This window comes from Hibiscus syriacus, unplaced genomic scaffold (genome assembly GCF_006381635.1).
Source record: "Hibiscus syriacus cultivar Baekdansim isolate YM2019G1 unplaced genomic scaffold, ASM638163v2 tig00110348_pilon, whole genome shotgun sequence".
Classification (NCBI taxonomy): domain Eukaryota; kingdom Viridiplantae; phylum Streptophyta; class Magnoliopsida; order Malvales; family Malvaceae; genus Hibiscus; species Hibiscus syriacus.
This window is the reverse complement of record NW_024062699.1, coordinates 431483-449493: the sequence shown is the minus strand read 5'-3', so window position 1 is coordinate 449493 and position 18011 is coordinate 431483. Positions and strand designations below refer to the sequence as shown.

At 33.2% G+C, this 18011-nt stretch overlaps 1 pseudogene; it reads left to right on the top strand.

Annotated features, from left to right (window-relative positions):
- Positions 1-2265: 2265 nt before the first annotated feature.
- LOC120120889 lies at positions 2266-3197 on the top strand (annotated as a pseudogene).
- The last annotated feature ends 14814 nt before the right edge of the window (positions 3198-18011 follow it).

The window sequence follows — 18011 nt, the reverse complement described above, 5'->3', positions numbered from 1 at the left end:
AAAAATATATAATTTTATCTGAAAAAAATAAAATGATGATATATAAATCTTTTAATACATAAATAATTTATTAATTGTAAATTATGCTTAATAAAGATTATGAATTTATAATAATAAAATAAATTTTATAATTGTAATTTTATGTCCAAAAATTTTGTAATGACAAAAGCTTTAATTTTTTTAATTGAAAAGTGGAAGCTACAAAACTATTGCAATAAAGGAGCAGCAACGAAGTCTCGTTCCAACAGAGAGATCACTTCGGCTGGAGTGAGGGATAGGCAAATCAGCTCCAGGGAATGAAAGGTAGCAGTTCTGGCAAGGTAGTCTGCTGGTTTATTGCATTCTCGAGGGGTCCAAACAACGTCTGTAGCTCTAGCGCTACATCTAATAGCATCAATGAGTCGAATTAGGGAGTGGGGGTTGCGACTCGCATTCGGATTATTCACCATGTCAATAGCTTCAGCACAATCGGATTGAATCTGAACCACTTCAAAACCTTCCTTTTGGGCACATTGAAGAGCAATGAGAATCGCCCAAATTTTGGCTTGAATTGTAGAAACTATCCTCATAGATTTCTGAAAGCCGGAGATCTAAGCATCTGTGTGATCCTGAAAATGGCCACCAAATGAGCCTATACCTGTCGTTGAAGAGATGGTAGCATCGACATTCAACCAAAGCCATCCTGGGTTCGGTCTCATCCATTTGGAGGGTTGTTGGAGTGCAACAGGAGATATCGGAGGTACATGACTACCATGATAATACATGGCCAAGTAATCCCTTTGCTTAAGAGCCGGTAGTGGAGACTTTCGAGCTGTTGAGGATGTAATCATTCATCGCCTTCCAGAGCTGCTAAATTATTGATGAAAATAGTTGACCACGGAAGCTTTCAGCTTGTAACAATAGCATTTAATAGGAGACAATCCCGAAATCATTCCTACAAAGACATGTTAAAGAAAAAATAGAGGAAATCAGAAGGGAGTAGACGGTGCCATACAGCCCGTGCCTCCTTACCAAAGCTTTAATTTTAAATTTTCAAGTTTGAATTAAAATAAGGGTAAAGTATAGTAATGGTCACTGAACTTTTCTAAAACTTTCCTAAGGTCCCCCAACTTTTAAAACTTACAATATAATCCCCCAACATTTAGTCCGTTTGCAATATGGTCCCCGACGTAACTGTTGGGGGACCATATTACAAACGGACTAAATGTTAGAGGATTGTATTGCAAGTTTTAAAAGTTGGGGGACCTAAATGAAAGCTTTAGAAAAGTTCAGTGACCATTATTATACTTTACCCTATATTTTATCATTGTACACAAATAATATATTAAAATTTTAAACCTAAATTTCATTTTAAATAAATTATATTTTTATAATAATTAATTTTAATTTTAATTATTCTAATTTATTATTATCACGTATACTAATAAATTTACAATAAGACGGATCAAGCTTCCTTCCAATGCCTTTTACTCAATGCATAGATTTGATTTACAAATTCATGAATGGATCCCACACTTATAAATGTAGTAGTTTATGTAAAAAATAATAGACATAACTTAATCTTAATATCATAAATTTTATGTGATTTGTAAATTTTCAATATAACGATAATTATAAGAGTTTCTATCAAAGGAAAAAAATATATAAGATTTTTTCATTCAATTTATAATATTTGTCGATCATGACGTCACGTTGAATATGAGATAAAATTTTTATGGTGTAAATTGATTTGATACATTACTATATAATAAATTTGTTATTTATATTTAGTATATTTTAATAAATAAGTTAAGGGTAAAGTATATAAATGGTCACTGAACTTTTCTAAAGCTTTCATTTAGGTCCTCCAACTTTTAAAACTTACAATATAATCTCCCAACATTTAGTCTGTTTGCGATATGGTCCATCAACATTTAGTCCGTTTGCAATATGGTCCCTGACGTAATTGTTGGGGACCATATTGCAAACGGACTAAATGTTGGGGGACTGTATTGCAAGTTTTAAAAGTTTAGGGACCTAAATGAAAACTTTAGAAAAGCTCAGTGACCATTTCTATACTTTACCCTTAAAATAATTTTAAATTTACTATTTCTTTAAAAAATATTTATCTAACGTTATATAAAACTTCAAAAGAAAATTTCAAAAGCATAAAGAGGAGCTAAACCAAAGACTTGCCGGAAATGAAAAAAAAATTGTTTCCAATTTTTGTGAAGTAAATGCAACAAGAAGTGAATTTTGGTTACAGTTAAGAAGCCAAATCTGAAAATGGGCAAGAAAAAACATCCCCATAAGAGAAATATCAGATCCAATATTGTCAAAATAAAAAAACCAACCAACAAACAATAATTAAAACCCAGGAAGTCTTCACCTTTACTGTTTACATCACTTGCATCACTTTCCCTTAAATACACTTTCCTCACGTCCAAACAGAATCCTCCTCTTTCCTGTCCATGTATCAAAGCAGTTTGGTAGAAACTACATTATAGAAGGAAATGGTGAAGCCCCAAAAGCCCCATCTGGCCGTACTAATCTAGCTTCGTGTATTGTAGCAACAATTTTCTTGATGTTCCTTGTAATAATAGTTCTCATTGTTTTCTTCACGGTTTTCAAACCCAAAGATCCCAAGATCTCCGTCAACTCCGTCCAGCTCCCGACCTTCTCCGTAGCTAACAACTCCGTTAGCTTCACTTTTCCCAATTCGTCTCCGTTAAAAACCCTAACCGAGCCGCTTTCTCTCACTACGACAGCTCCATCCAGCTACTTTACTCGGTTTCTCAAGTCGGATTCATGTTCATACCCGTGGGGAAGATCGAGGCGGGTCGGACCCAGTACATGGCCGCTACTTTCGCCGTTCAGTCTTTTCCCTTTTTTGCGGCGAATGAGGCGTCGGTCGCCGCTACGATGCCTATTACTACGACGGACCCCATTGGTTAGCTTGGCGGGAGTAATAATGGGTACCGACTTGGACCCACGATGGAGATGGCGGGTCGGACTCGGGTCCTGAATTTCTTTACCCATCATGTGGATGCTAAATCTGAGTGCAGAATCACCATTGCAGTGAGTGATGGTTCTGTTTTAGGGTTCCACTGCTAATTGTTAATTTCATCCACGTTTGGTTCATGTAACTTAAGGGACTAATCAGTTTTTTTCTTTAATATTTTTTTCAGTTTTGTGAGGATTTGAAGATTTGGGTATCAATTTTGGTATACCCAATTTGTTGAAAGAAATGTAAAAGAGAGTTTCTCTTGTTGCAGTATTAGAAAATCAACGGTTTTGTGCTGAAAATTTACCAAATTATTTAGTGTTGAGAGAATCGGGTGGCAGAGTTTGAGATGAACGACCGGATAGATAATTGGCCTGAATTTTGGTAAAGTGATGTTGATTGTGGGTGTGACAATGGTACACTGAGAGGAGACCAAGAAATAAGAAGAGGAGCAGAGGAGTTGTTTTTGGCCTATGAAATTATCACTAGTCTCGAAACACTCCCCTTTTCTCTTTTCTCTTTTCTAAATGGTTGTGCATTACCTTTCATTCTTACGTTGTCTTCTATTCATCTTTTCGTTTTTCTCTTCTTCTTCGGAGACATCCTTTAATCGTTTGATTTATTTTTTTACATCCCATGGGCCACTTCTGTGTTTCATGGTGTAATAAAAGAAGACACAACAACATCAGCGAGTCTAACGGAGGGTCATTTTGTATATTATTCTTTACTTTTCTTTATTTCTTTTTCTTTGGTCTACTTTTATGTTTTCTTTGTTCTTTGCTTTTATTTCTTATAGTTACGAATTTCAATATCGGTCCATTATCGTTATTTAATGACCAAAATACTTACAATGATTAAAATAACATTTGTTATATCCACAATTACGATGAACACAATATATTTAAAAATACAACTACAATTTAATCTCTACTTATAGGTGTTTCAGCACCAGGGATAATTGTTTGTCTTCATTAATATATGTAGAAACACCTGTAAACTATAGTGGTGTTTGAGGTTTTTAATCTAAAAAGCACAAAAAAAAGTTACCATAGTAGCACCCTTTTCTCAATATTGACCAAAGTAGCATCCGGTCGGAAATCGAGGAAAAGAAGTGTGTTTCACAACCTGAGCCTTACGACGTAGTTGAAAGACACGTTTTAGGAAATGAGTTTTCCTCGAGTTCAAGTTAAGGTGGCACGCAAGCTGGGAGGTGCATCCTATGCAACGTGCCTTCGTAGCGTGCCCTCGCGGGTTCTATGCCCCAGCTGAGAGGCGTGTCTTAGGCAGTGCGCCTACCATTCCCGCCAAACACTCAAGCCATGCATTCCCACCCCTTCCCTGCCAAAACCCTTCCTTCACCCTCTATATAAACCAATCTCCACCCCATTTCATAATCACACCAAAAAATTACTACATATATTCTTTCTCTCTATAACATCTTCAAGTTGATTCGAAACATCGTCGAGAAAAAATTGAAGGTATAAATTATTTTTTATACTCTTTTCTTTTAATATAATTGTTTAATGTTTTTATTTTATTTTATTTATTTTAATTATGTTCTTTTACTTTGTGCAATTTTAAAAATAGAAAGCATACTGCTGCGATCGGATGAAAACCATATTTCATCTCATTTTTCCAATATGGCAAAAATATTTAATTATATTAATTTATTTTTAAAAATGTTTTATTTAAATATTTAAATATTTTTATTAAATATTATTTCAAATTTTAATTTGTTAATTTTTTATGAATTAGGAAAATGATTGTATAGTAGAAGTTCTTATTTGTAACAATAAGATGAACAAATTAAATTGTATCTTGAGCTATTTATCTTATGTTTGATTTGGTTACATAGCGAAAATTCTTGGAGGTTGTAAACTTGAACCCGCCCTCATTTCTGCACTGATCGAAGGGTGGAGACCAGAGACATACACATTCCATCTTCCATGTGGGAGTGCACAATTACCTTAAAGGATGTTTCAATGTATTTGGGACTTCCCGTAGATGGAAGTGTTCTTTATTGTGTGGCGGATGGTGATTGATATGCTTTGTGCATAGAGTATCTTGGAGATTCCTCAAAAAAAGTTCAACGGTGGCCGAATCACATTATCGTGGTTGCAAAGCACTTTCAGAGAGTTAAAAGAAAATTGTTTGTGGATCAAGCAAAAGCTTTTTCTTGGGTATATATTACAAATCATAAAAGGGATCTTAATGCCTGAAAATTCTCGAAATTGATTGAATTGTATTTGGTTACGTTGCCTCATTGATTTTGAAGAAGTAAGAACTTTTAGTTAGGGCTCCACAGTCTTGGTATGTCGCTTAAGAGAAATGTACCGAGTAACAAATTATACTAAAAATGGTATTGGTGGTTGTTTCCTTTTTCTCCAATCCTGGGTGTGTATCGCATACTTTTTTATGTCCAATTGTGAAAGAACCATTTGTCTTCCCGTTATTATTAAGGTAATTTCAATAATAAATTTAATATAAATAATTTTTTATTATACAAAATTAAAATATTTTTATATTAAATAAGTGGTATTCAATAAAAAGTCATCGTGATATCCCTAATGAATTAGAATATATCCAATTACTAATTGAGCTAAAAACAGGTTCAGATTTACACTTTTAAGTATTAATTTTTTATTTAATTATATTTATATAATTAGAATCTTATTTAAATTTTGATATTTTAGTTCGAATGGATGCCCTATATCAACGATTATGCCTCTTATTTGTTATGGTATTGTAGAGTGGCATTCGATTGAACATGTGCTTCGTTAGTCTTGTTTCACACAATATATTCTTGAAGCACCCTTAATCTTGAAAATATGCATAGAATTGATAGACGAGGCAAACAAGTTGTTAATTGGGAGGTGAAACATAGATCTGATAGCGATGTAGGAGAACCAGTATCAATGCCTTCTTGCATGGTAGTATATTTTGGAAATTGGTTTCCTAGTTTCACATGATTATATTTCATGATTCAATGGGAATGGAAAACCATTCATACTTTCTGAAGAAGGACAAGGTCAGGTTATTCATCGTCATTGAGGAAAACATCCACCGACATAATATCATTGTCCCCTGACTCATGGACGAAGAAAATGCACTTCCGCTCATCTTTAGCAGCACCACCGAAAACATCATTACATCCACCATCTACACCGATTATGAGCCCTAAAGGTTACATCCCAATCCTGCCAGTTTACATGACACCACCATCTGTTCAGGTGCCACCATCGCTGGCTCACATGCCATCATCATAGGGTTACATTTTGAGCCCAGGGTTATACATCGAACCAACAATATTATTTCTAGTCTCTCTAGAGGATATTATATGCCTATGCCTATAGATCTAACATTTTCTTTTCATGCTTTGTATCTGGCAGGTGGTGCTCCTCCATAACACCTCGATCATCATCGTATAGATTGCAGTCATTGATGTTAATATTTTCATAATTTTCACAGTTCTCATTAAGCGGTGGGATTGTTGATCATACACCTCCAAATTCGTTATTCTATAGAGGTTATTCGTCGGTATCAGTTCGTACCCCATAAAATGAAGTTGATGACGATGATGATGATAATATTAGAGATGATGAGATTGACGAGGAAGAGAAACATATACGAAGAAACACTGCTCGAAATTGACAACCACTACTCTGTGGAATGCATTCAAGAAAAAGACATCGTTAGATTTTATATTATGGTTTTTATGTTTAATGTAATGTTTTAAATTGAATATTGTTTTTTATGCTAATTTTTATATTTATTTTATGTTATCTAGTTTTTTATTTTGATATTAAGTTTTAATAATTGTTATTTATATTAAGTTATTTATATTATGTTTTTAGGTTGTTTGTTTTTATATTATGTTTAGGAAAACTATAACCCTAAAACCATAAATAGTTTTACTAAGGAAGGCTCATCATACAAGAAGCACTTCTTGAGGGACTATAAATATGTGTTGTGTGAAAGTTATTTTACTCTCACTTGAAGCATAAAACATCTAAAAAAATTTGAGCCTTTCATTTTTAAACCTTTAATTTTTTTACTGACATGACTATTTTTGTTGCAACTGTTTTTTATGATTCAAAATATTTAAGCATGTCTTTAAAAAACATTCAACTAGATGAGTTGATCATGAAGATAGAAAGAAATGTTTAACCCGAAAGAAATAGAAGATTATCTTTATTACATTTTAAATTGCCACTATCATGCATGGAGTTTCCTCTAAACGATGATGTTGACCATACCGGTATGATTGAGACATACTACTCTCATTCTATATCTAATGTGTAGTTGTTTGTAGAGTTCGTTGAGGTTGATGATGGTGCTTAAAGTTCGAATACTAAACCATCTAAGATGCATTATGGAGAAACAAAGGTAGATAAAGGAGAAACAAAGATAGATGATGGAGACTTAGAAGCATGGTTCTAATTTGTACGTAATAGATAACAAGAAAAAGCATGGAGAATTGAAAAACTAAATATTACTTTTGACGTGTCTACTGATTATGAGGATTAAAACTTTCAGTTAAGAGTGGTATGTTTATGATTTTATTTAATGTTTGTTGTTTTAATCTCCTTAGGTTGTAGATGAAGAACTTGTTTAATATAATGTGTAAGGTTTGTTGTTTTTATCTCTTTAATGTAATATGTGATATGATAAGTATGGAACATTAAGATAATGCGATCCTAAAATCAATAAACAAAATCTATATAATATTACTTTAGTTTAATTAGTCATACTAATAACAAAATCTATTACAATATTACTTTTACGATTCCAAAAACAATAAAAACAACCTTTAAACATGTCATCACATGAGCAATATATATGTTTAATCTTTTCGATGTACGAAACTGATATCATTTTGGCAATAGTAGACATAGTTATGGTTCTTTTTACACCCTAACGATCCGATCTGAAGTCCGAATGATTATAATATCACACAGAGCCACCTAAGTGGCTAACCATTTTTTCAAAACAATTGACTAAATTAACATTTAAACATAATATAAAGTACACATAATAAAATACGTTTACGAAATAACAATATTCATAAGTACGGGGGAGCTCCCAACATCAGTCTCCTAAAATACACAAGTACAAAACAAAGTTTACGACTCAACAATAATAATGGTTTGTGACAGTACATGCCCACTAAAACTCAAGACGTACTCTGATGGAAGATCAAATCTGAAAATATTGAAACCTGACGATGAGCTCTTATGATGGCACTTAAGAACCTATACACAGAAACACATTCCATACACTGAGCTCACAAGCTCAGTGCCACACAAATAACCCTACTTTACTACATACATTCAACATATAATCATGCTACAAGTATGGTTAAGAACATTCACATACAATAACAAAACAACAAGAGAATGCAACATGGAGTAACTTTGTAATACCCCCAAATTTTGGTTAGTGACCAAAATGTAAATTTTGAAAGTTTAGTGACCAAAGTAGAAAATTAGGAAAAGGTTATGGACCTAATTAGTAATTTTCCCAAAAAGAATTTTTATTACACAAATGGATAGTTTAATCTTGAGAGTGGGGTTTTATTGAAATCATATTCTTGATCTGGAAAATGTGTTAAAAACTAGAAAGTGTTAAAATCCGATAAAAATTTAGTAAATCGGATCGAATAGAAATTTTGAGAAAATTTGAAGGAGGATAAATTAAGCTTAGAAATATTATTTCCACATTTTACAATGATGGAAAATAATATGGATCATTGGATTTGAAGATTTATTTCCATGTTCAATTTGGACTGTTGGATGAAAAATGCCAAGATTGAAATTTTTGGAAAATGGCATAGGCAAAGTTGTAAAGGGCAAAATATTTTGTCCATATTTGACCTTGTAAGATGATAATAGTTGTTTGGCTTGATATTATTGTAAATATAAAGTTTCATTAATGGAAAAAAGAACATTTCTCATTAAATGAATATTTTATTCATTTAAGCTTAAATAAAGGTTAAATTAACATGAAATTCACTAGAAATTTCATGAAAACTTAGCCATTTTCAGCAAATATTTCGTGCACCCCATAAAAAAGGTAAGATAATTTTTTTTTCATTTTTGAGCAATTTCCTTGGATTTTGGATCATACAGTGAAATAGAAAATAGTTATATTCGAAAAACGCTATCATTTGGTACCATTATTGTTTGCTAATTTGGTTTGTGTTCAAAGATCCTGAATTCTAGGGTTTTGTTCACATTAGGTTTTATAGAATTAATGAAGGATTTTGATGTTATTGAGGTTGTAGAATCATTTCCAAGCATGATTGATGATTAAAATCACTTGTACATGATCATATGAACATATAAATTTTCAGCCAAACCTTAGCTTTAGGGAAAAGAGTGTTTTGATGAAATTAAGTTAGGGCTTTGATTGTATAGATTGTATAAGGTTGAATTGAAGTTTATTTCATGCTTGAATCAAATTAAAACCGAGCAAAATCATGAAAACCCTAGTCGTGGAACTTTGAAGTATTCGACCTTGGCTTAAATGGATGAGAATTTTTTTGGAAAAATTATGTATGGAATGGAAATGATGTAGGAAGTATTCTAAAAGCCTTATAAAAATTTGGGAACCATTCTATAATTTTTGAAAAGTTAGGGGACCAAATCAAAAATTTTGGAAAAGTTGTGGATTGTTGTGTAATTGTTCAATATTTGATGTACTATGCTGAAAATTAATGTTTGAGTGTTGAAATTGAAGCTAGGATGTGAAGTTGGATTATTTTGGAAAGCTTGTAAAAGTTGAGGTTTAAATCACAAATATGGAAAGGTTAGGAGCTTAAGTGAAAATGTTATGTGAAATTTGGATTAAATGGAATTTTAATGGTCATTTGAAAGTGTTAAGGTCAACATTTATGTTGTGGTCTGAAAATTTTATCAAATAAGCATTGGAAAATTAGTTAGGAATTTATTTTCCAATCCAAAGTATGCCTATGTTAGTAAGATTCTAACATTTGGTTTGAATTTATATGTTTGGTAATGATGTCCATTTAGATTGAGTGCTTGAAATCAAGACCAAATATTATTAAAGCTAAGGAGAAGCTTAAGGATGGAATGGGAAATTCTAAAGAAGGTTGCAAGCTAAAGACACGAGGTGAGTGCAAATTTAATTTGTACTTATGTTATCGAACTAACATTGGCTTGCGATGAGCCAGTGACAGAGTTACAATGGTAAGAAGTGACTCCTAAAATGTTTTGTGAATTATGATGCATGCATATATGTGCATTTCATGAGCTAATAGAATTAGTGAACAAGTTGAAAATGTAAATTGGTGGAACCTGCTTAGAATTTATGTTCTGGACAGTAAGTTTAGAAAATTTCCATAAATTCTATAAAAATGATTAGAGGATTATTTTTATATTGTTTGATTAGTACACCATTATAGTTTTGTTTGGAAATTGATTTCAAGGTGTATACAAAAAGATATGAATTTTTAACCAATGATAGGTCAGAAAACAATGCAGTAGGTTCTGTTCAAAACATATTATGTCAGTCAAATTTTAAAATTCACCATAAATTGTACAAATTGAATTAGAATGAGTTCATTATATGGATTTTTAATTGAGTCTATTTTCTGTTGGTATAAATGAAATAATTTTTGAGTGTGTATATTAATACAAATAATATTTCTTTGAAGGTAGCGCAAATTGCCAGGATATGAAAATTACGATAAAATTTGGTTTTAACCAAATTAGAAGCAAATGATCAAGTTAAATTTTAGTGAGGCTTATATTTTGACTTTTATATAATGTAAAGTGAGTGCAATGCATACATAACATTATACATGGATGTTTTATACATCATTGGGTAGAACTTGCGATAAGTCTACCTTGTTTATATTGGCATGATATTTATGCCATATATCATATAATTGACATATTATAAATATGTCAAAGGTTAAATTTAAAATGCATCGATCACTGTTTTTATATATGATGTTTATTACGAACGTTATTTTGGGTATGAACTGCTCAAGGTTAAAATATATTAATAAATATTGCCATGAAATGAATAAAATATATTATATGTCCAAGTAAATCATTGAGGGATAGGGTATAGTTGGCATGCCATAGAGTCTAGCAGCAAGCTGCATATTTGGGAATGCACCAAAGTATAACTAGTGCATATAGTGGGCACGACCTTATTTGTCATACTCGGTTAGCACTACGGTGCATATATTTGACTCGTGTACCTAGGGTCCTCAGGGTTTAAATTGGGCTATGGTTTATTGGTTAATAAATGGTACATGGGAAAATAAGCTTACGAGCTTGTGGAATGAATGGCAAGTATATTGGTAAGAAAACTTGATATCTAGTTATATCATGTTAATATATGGTAACATGGTTGGAATATAGGTAAAGTGATCATATTGCATTGAATATTGTTATTCATTTAAATTTATGTGTTGCATTCCTTTAAATATTCATATGATTGCCTCAGTAAGTGTATACTTAGCTTGTGATGATTTTCATACATAGGAAAAGGGAATAAAATGATTGAGGAGCTGGTCTTGGCATTAATCACCAAGGAAATATTTACAAGTAACAATGATGACATCCTTCTGTGTTATAAAAGTCTTACCTGGAATATATACGACAAGAGAAGTCTGAAATTTCTTAATATAGTTAGTAAAATATAATTAATAGTATGAATAAATATTATGATATTAGCAAAAATTAATTTGGGTTTTAAATCAAATGTGTTAGACAGTTTTATTTATTTTATGAAAATAAAACAGAAATGTCTATCACTGCTTGAAATTGGTAACCAACAATATTATATTACGATTTTTCTCTAAATAATTATTTTATAATAATTGTTCAAGTTGAAACTTGAGATGTTTGAATGAAACAAAATTTTACTCAGTTCCCTTAAAGAAATGTTTTTGAATTTCTGATGTGACATCTGTAACTCGTATTGGTTCGCGTATATGGGTTATGGGTGTTACAAAGTTGGGGTCACTTAACATTACGGAACTCACTCCCCCTTTTTGCTTACTAAGAACCTTAGGTAAGAATTGGGTTACATAGCATCGGTGTCTTTCTATACGTAGAGTTAGGTTCGGGTTACATAGAGTCGACACCTTACTCGACTAGTCTACTCATCTAGAGTACTCAAGACGCGTCCGATTCACTTAGCATTGGCACAACATCCAACTACAATTTTAAGTGACCAAGTACTAGATTGGATATATATGGATAATCCTCATTCTACCATAAAATCGTCATACAGGTGACTCAGCTGTCTTTGTAGTTTCCTGAGCATCATACAAAGACATAAATCTTATTGAATCTTACCTCATTAAGATCTTATTTTATCACGCAATTCATTAAGATGTTCCACTTCTGATTTTATTTAAAGGTTCCCCGTACTAACCCCTTAGTTTCGCCCATAACCTCAGCTACGCTTATGGCCTAAACATTCACGATGGTACCGATACTCCTCTTTAGGTACTCCCCTCTTGTGGTATCGATACTTTCCTGAGTATCGGTATAAAAATGCATTCAATGTTTTGGAAATTACCTCAGTATCGATACTCTCCTAAGAGTATTAATACTCTCATACTTGGGTATCAATACCAATATTTTTTGATGTTCTAAAAAATACCTTGGTATCAACCCTTATGAGGAGTATCGATACTCTACCCTCGATATCAAGACTCTCATGCGTACCGATAACAAATTAGCTTCAATGTTTCTGATCAAGGACCCGTGTATCGATAATGGACCCCAGTATCGATATCACTTGAGCAATATTGATACACCTTGATGGGGTATCTCTCCTCACAAACTCTTTAAATTTTTCCTTTACACGACAACATATCGGTATTGTTCTTATAGTACTGATACCCTCTACCTAGAACACTCTTTTCAGTTGTCTAAAAGTTCTCCAATTCATTCCGAAAGTGCCACCAAGGCCTCAAATTGTGTTTAAATATTATATAAATACTTATGGAACATGAAAGGTCATTACTTTACATGAATAACCATAATTCCTTTTCATGCATTTAAACCCTATAGTGCACACAATAACTCATATACCCAAATATGGATAAAACTACACATGTTGATCTACAAGTAGTAAGAAAGGTTAGAAGTGTGTTACATTTCACCTAGGCTGAAGAAATGACCAAAGGCTCAACCAACATCTTATATCTTTTCCTCTACTTTTAGAGCCTTCACTCACTTCCCTTACTAGAGCAACAATGGAATTGAGTTATTAACTCAACTAGGAGCTTCAGGAAGATAAAAATGAATTCCTAAAACTTAGGAATGGTTTAGAGCCTTCTACAAGCTCTAAAACCAACCATGACCACTATGGTCAAACTTAAAGGTTGAGAGCTTAAATTGAAGATAGTGAAGAGATTTCAAGACTACCCTTCACAAACCCAGACTAGGAAGAATAGTCTACAAATATGCTTCTTTTGCTAGCTTCCACTAAGGAGAAAATAGAGAAAGGGAGATAGAAAGAATACACTGAAGGAAAAAAAGAGACATTTTTTGCATGGGGATTCATCCCAATTAAATATTTCAACTTTATTTTCAAATAAGGGGTTAAATTGTAATTTTAGTCCTTCTTTTTCATCCCACTCAAAACCCCTTTTAATTCATAACGGGCTCAACGAAAGCCCAAAACACATCTTGAATGGGCATGAGTTCTCATAAGCCTAATAAGTTTATTAAATTATTTCTCGGGTTGGTCTGAACTCTTAACCTAGGAATCAGGGCGTTACAACTCTCCCCTCCTAAGAATAAATTTCATCCTTGAAATTTACTTGAGTAGAAGTGGTGTGGATTTTGAAGCTGTATTTCCTCCTTAGTATCCCAAGTTGCTTCCTCTACCCCATAGTTTTTTCGCAAGACCTTCACTAGAGGATCCGTTTGTTTCTCATTACTTGACCTTTTTGATCTAAAATTCTTATTGGCTCTTCTTTATTGGTCATATCTTGACTCACTTTATTTTTTTCTAGCGGAATTACATAGAATGTGTCAGAACGGTACATTCTAAACATCGACACATAAAACATATTATGAATGCGCTCCATTTCTGGTGGTAAAGGTAGTCAATAAGCTATGATTTTGACTCTCTCAAGAATCTCATAGGGTCTAATGAAGCGTGGAGTTAGCTTCCATTTGTGTCAAAACTGAAGAACTCTCTTCCAATGAACACCTTTAGGAAAACCTTCTCACCCACTTCAAATTCTATGTCATTTTGCTTCAAGTTTGCGTATGAACTTTGATAGTCAAAAACTTCTTTGAGTCAACTTTGGATTAATCGAACTTTCTCTTCAGCTTCTTTGATTAGATCGGTTCAACTATCTTCCCACTTGTTAAGCTCTATCCAACACAAGGGTGTCCTACACTTTCTTCTATACAAGGTTTCGTGGGAGCCATCTGAATACTCGACTGATAGCTGTTGTTATATGCAAACTCAACTAACAGTAGGTGATCTTCCTAGCTACCTTCAAGGTATATCACACAACATCTAAGCATGTCTTTCAAGATCTGAATCACGCGCTCGGATTGACCTTCAGTCTAAGAATGAAAAACAATACTGAAATGTAATTGGGTACCCAAGCCTCATGAAGAGCTTTTTAGAAACACGTTTTTCTATCGGAGATGATCAATGTTGGTACTCCATAAATATCACTATATCCTGAACATACAATCTAACCAACCTTTCTAGGTGAAGTCTATGCGAACTAGTAGAAGTGAGTAGACTTGGTCAACCGGTTAACCACTATCTAGATTGCATCGTTCTTCTTTCGTGTCATAGGTACCCAATCACGAAATCCATGGTCACTCTATCTCATTTCTATTGTAAATCTGAATAAGTAAAAGCAATCCTGATGGAACCTGATATTTCGCCTTGACTTGCTGACAACCAAACACCTAGGCACGAACTCATATATTTCTTCTTCTTCATAGTCGGCCACCAATATAAAGAAGAAGTCTTGATACATATATTCCCTCCTGGATAGACCAAAATAGACTACAGTACGCCTCATCAAGGATTTTCCTGCGCAACTCATTGATCAACAGAATACACAAATGTCCATAAAAATATAACATAGTTATTCCTTAGCTCAAATTCCGATGCCTCGCCACGACGAGTTGTTTTACCTTAGTCAATAAGCGGTGGTTAGACCTTTGAAGTTCCCTTACTTCCTTAACCAACTTGGGTTCAACTTGTAACTTTTCTAGCAAACCACCATCGGTCAAGCTCAAGTGCGCAAGCAAGGATCGAAGTTGGATATTGTCTTTTGGCTCAAAGCGTCAGCCACCATATTCACCTTACCCATATGATAGTCAATCACACAATAATAATCCTTAAGTAACTTCACCCAATGTCGTTGCCTCAAGTTCAACTCCTTTTGCGTGAGCAAATACTTCAAACTCTTGTGATCGGTGAAAATTACTTCTCTCCAAAGAGATAGTGCCACCAAATATTCAAGGCAAAAACTACAATAATAAGCTCCAAAACATGAGTTGTTAGTTACGTTCATGCGGTTTAAGATGTTGAGATGTATACACAACTATTTTACCTTATTGCATTAATACACAACCCAAACTATTCAACGAACCATTGTTAAACATAGTGTAATCCTTGCCCCGACTCTGGATGAGTTAACACTAATGCTTGAGTTAGAATATCTTTAGCCTCTTAAAAATCCACTAGCGCTTGTTATCCCGAACAAACAATACTATTTTTTATAGAAGTTTTGTTAACGAAGTAGCACATAGAAACTCTTTAACAAAATGATGGTAGTATCCAACGAATCGTAGAAAATTACGTACCTCAGACACATTTCGTAGTTGCTCCTACTTGACAATGGCTCGGATATTCTAAGGATTAAATTGCATACCATCAACAAACATTACATGACCCAAGAACGATACCTATAATAGCCAAAACTCACACTTACTGAACTTGACATACAATTGACGCTCTCTCAAGGTCTGTAGTACAATGCGGAGGTGACAGTTTTGATCATCCTCTAAATGTGAGTATACAAGATGTCATCGATGAACACCACTATGAACTAGTCTAGATATTGATGGAATATCCTATTCATCAAGTCCATGAATGTAATATCCCAAATATCAGGCTAGGTATTATGTTGAAAATATTTGAAATTTGAAGATTTATTTGAATAAATGGTAAAAGATGAGAAAATGATTTGGAATAGTGTGTTGAACTAAATTGTATCAATAGATGAATTAAGAGGGCATTTTGGTCCTTTAAGGAAAATGAATTTAAAATTCATTTGTAATAAGATATTAAATAAAGGGGAAAGGGAAAAGAAATTACCAAAAGCCATCTCTCTTTTCTTTCATGCATGTAAACCCTCAAGTGCACACAAATGACTCATACACCCAAACATGCATCAAAACTACATATGTTAATCTATAAGTAGAAAGATTATAAGTGTGTTACCTTTCACCTAGAGGCTGAAGAAATGACCAAATGCTCAACCAAACACCTCATTCCCTTGTTTGCTTTTGGTGCCTTCGATCACTTCCCTCACTAGAACAAAAATGGAATTGAGTTATTAACTCAACTAAGAGCTTCAAGAAGGTAAGAACGAGATTCATTAAACTTGGGAATAGTTTAGAGCCTTCTACAAGATCTAAAAACACTTAACCCTCCTAAAACCCCACCATGGCCTCACCATGGCAAACACAAAGGTTGAAAGCTTAATTAAAGCTTTAGGTATTTCAAGACTTAGCTTCACAAACCCAAACTAGGAAGAATAGTCTACAAAGAGGTCTCCTTTTCTATCTTCCACTAAGGAGAAAATGGAGAAGAAGGAAGATAAAAGAATACAATGAAGGATAAAGAAAAAGAGACATTTTATGCGTAGGTAGCTTCATCCCATTAAGTATTTTAGCCTTATTTTGAAATATGGGTCAAATTGTAATTTTAGTCCGTCCTATTTCTATCACATTCAAAGACACCTCTTTTTAATTCATAATGGGCTCAACCCAAGCCCAAAACACTTCATGAATGGGCATGAGTTTCTTACAAGCTAAATGGGTTTATTAAATTATTTCTCTCAGGTTGGCCTGAACTCCTAACGCAAGAGTAGGGGGCGTTACAGTTCTATAATGCATAATCTCTTTTTGATTCATTATTAGATGCATTGGAAAAGAGTATATAACACTCGGTATCCTTGTTTGTAACCTACCTTTAATTTGAAGCAATAATAAACCTAACACATTAGTTTCTTCAATCACACCTATCGTAGAGGCTTGCTTTAAAATATGACAACCAACTTCAACATTGGCATAATACTTGGAAAAATAATCAATTATACCTTCCCTAAACAATGCATATGGATTTTTTTTAATATAAGCCTTTCGTAAGAGTAACTATTCATATCAATCCAAAGGTTTCAAGACATACTCATGTCGAACATTTGCAAATAATTCTTGATTTTGTAGACAAGCAAAAGTCCCAGCAAGTTAAATGAAGGTTGAGAAAATCCTTAATAGAATTACCAACAACGCAACATAAAATCTCAGCTAAAATAACATTTAAGAGATAATATAAGGAATATTAGATGCCATTGAAATATGTGATTCTTTTAGGAAGATCATAATAAAAATGATGGAGAAAAAAAAAAGAAGTGAATGCCACAAGTCATAACTAATATATAATGTGTTTTTGTTTGTTGAAAAGTTTCCTGAAGGGGAACATCATTTATTCATATAATTGACTGAAAAATGTAGAAAATATCTGAAAAAAAGGGGAAAGCTCTCTCACAAAGTTTTTTCACCTTTTGCAGAGAATCTCTGAGAAAAAAGAGAAAACTCTTCTCACAGAAACGTTTTCTCCTTTTACAGAAATATGTCATTGTCATAGTGTCTCATCCTATCAGACACAAGAAGTGTTGACATGAATAGTTCCCTGAATAAGAACATCATTTGTACATATAATTGACTGAAAATGAAGAGAATCTCTGGCAAAAAAAGGATTCTTATAAAAA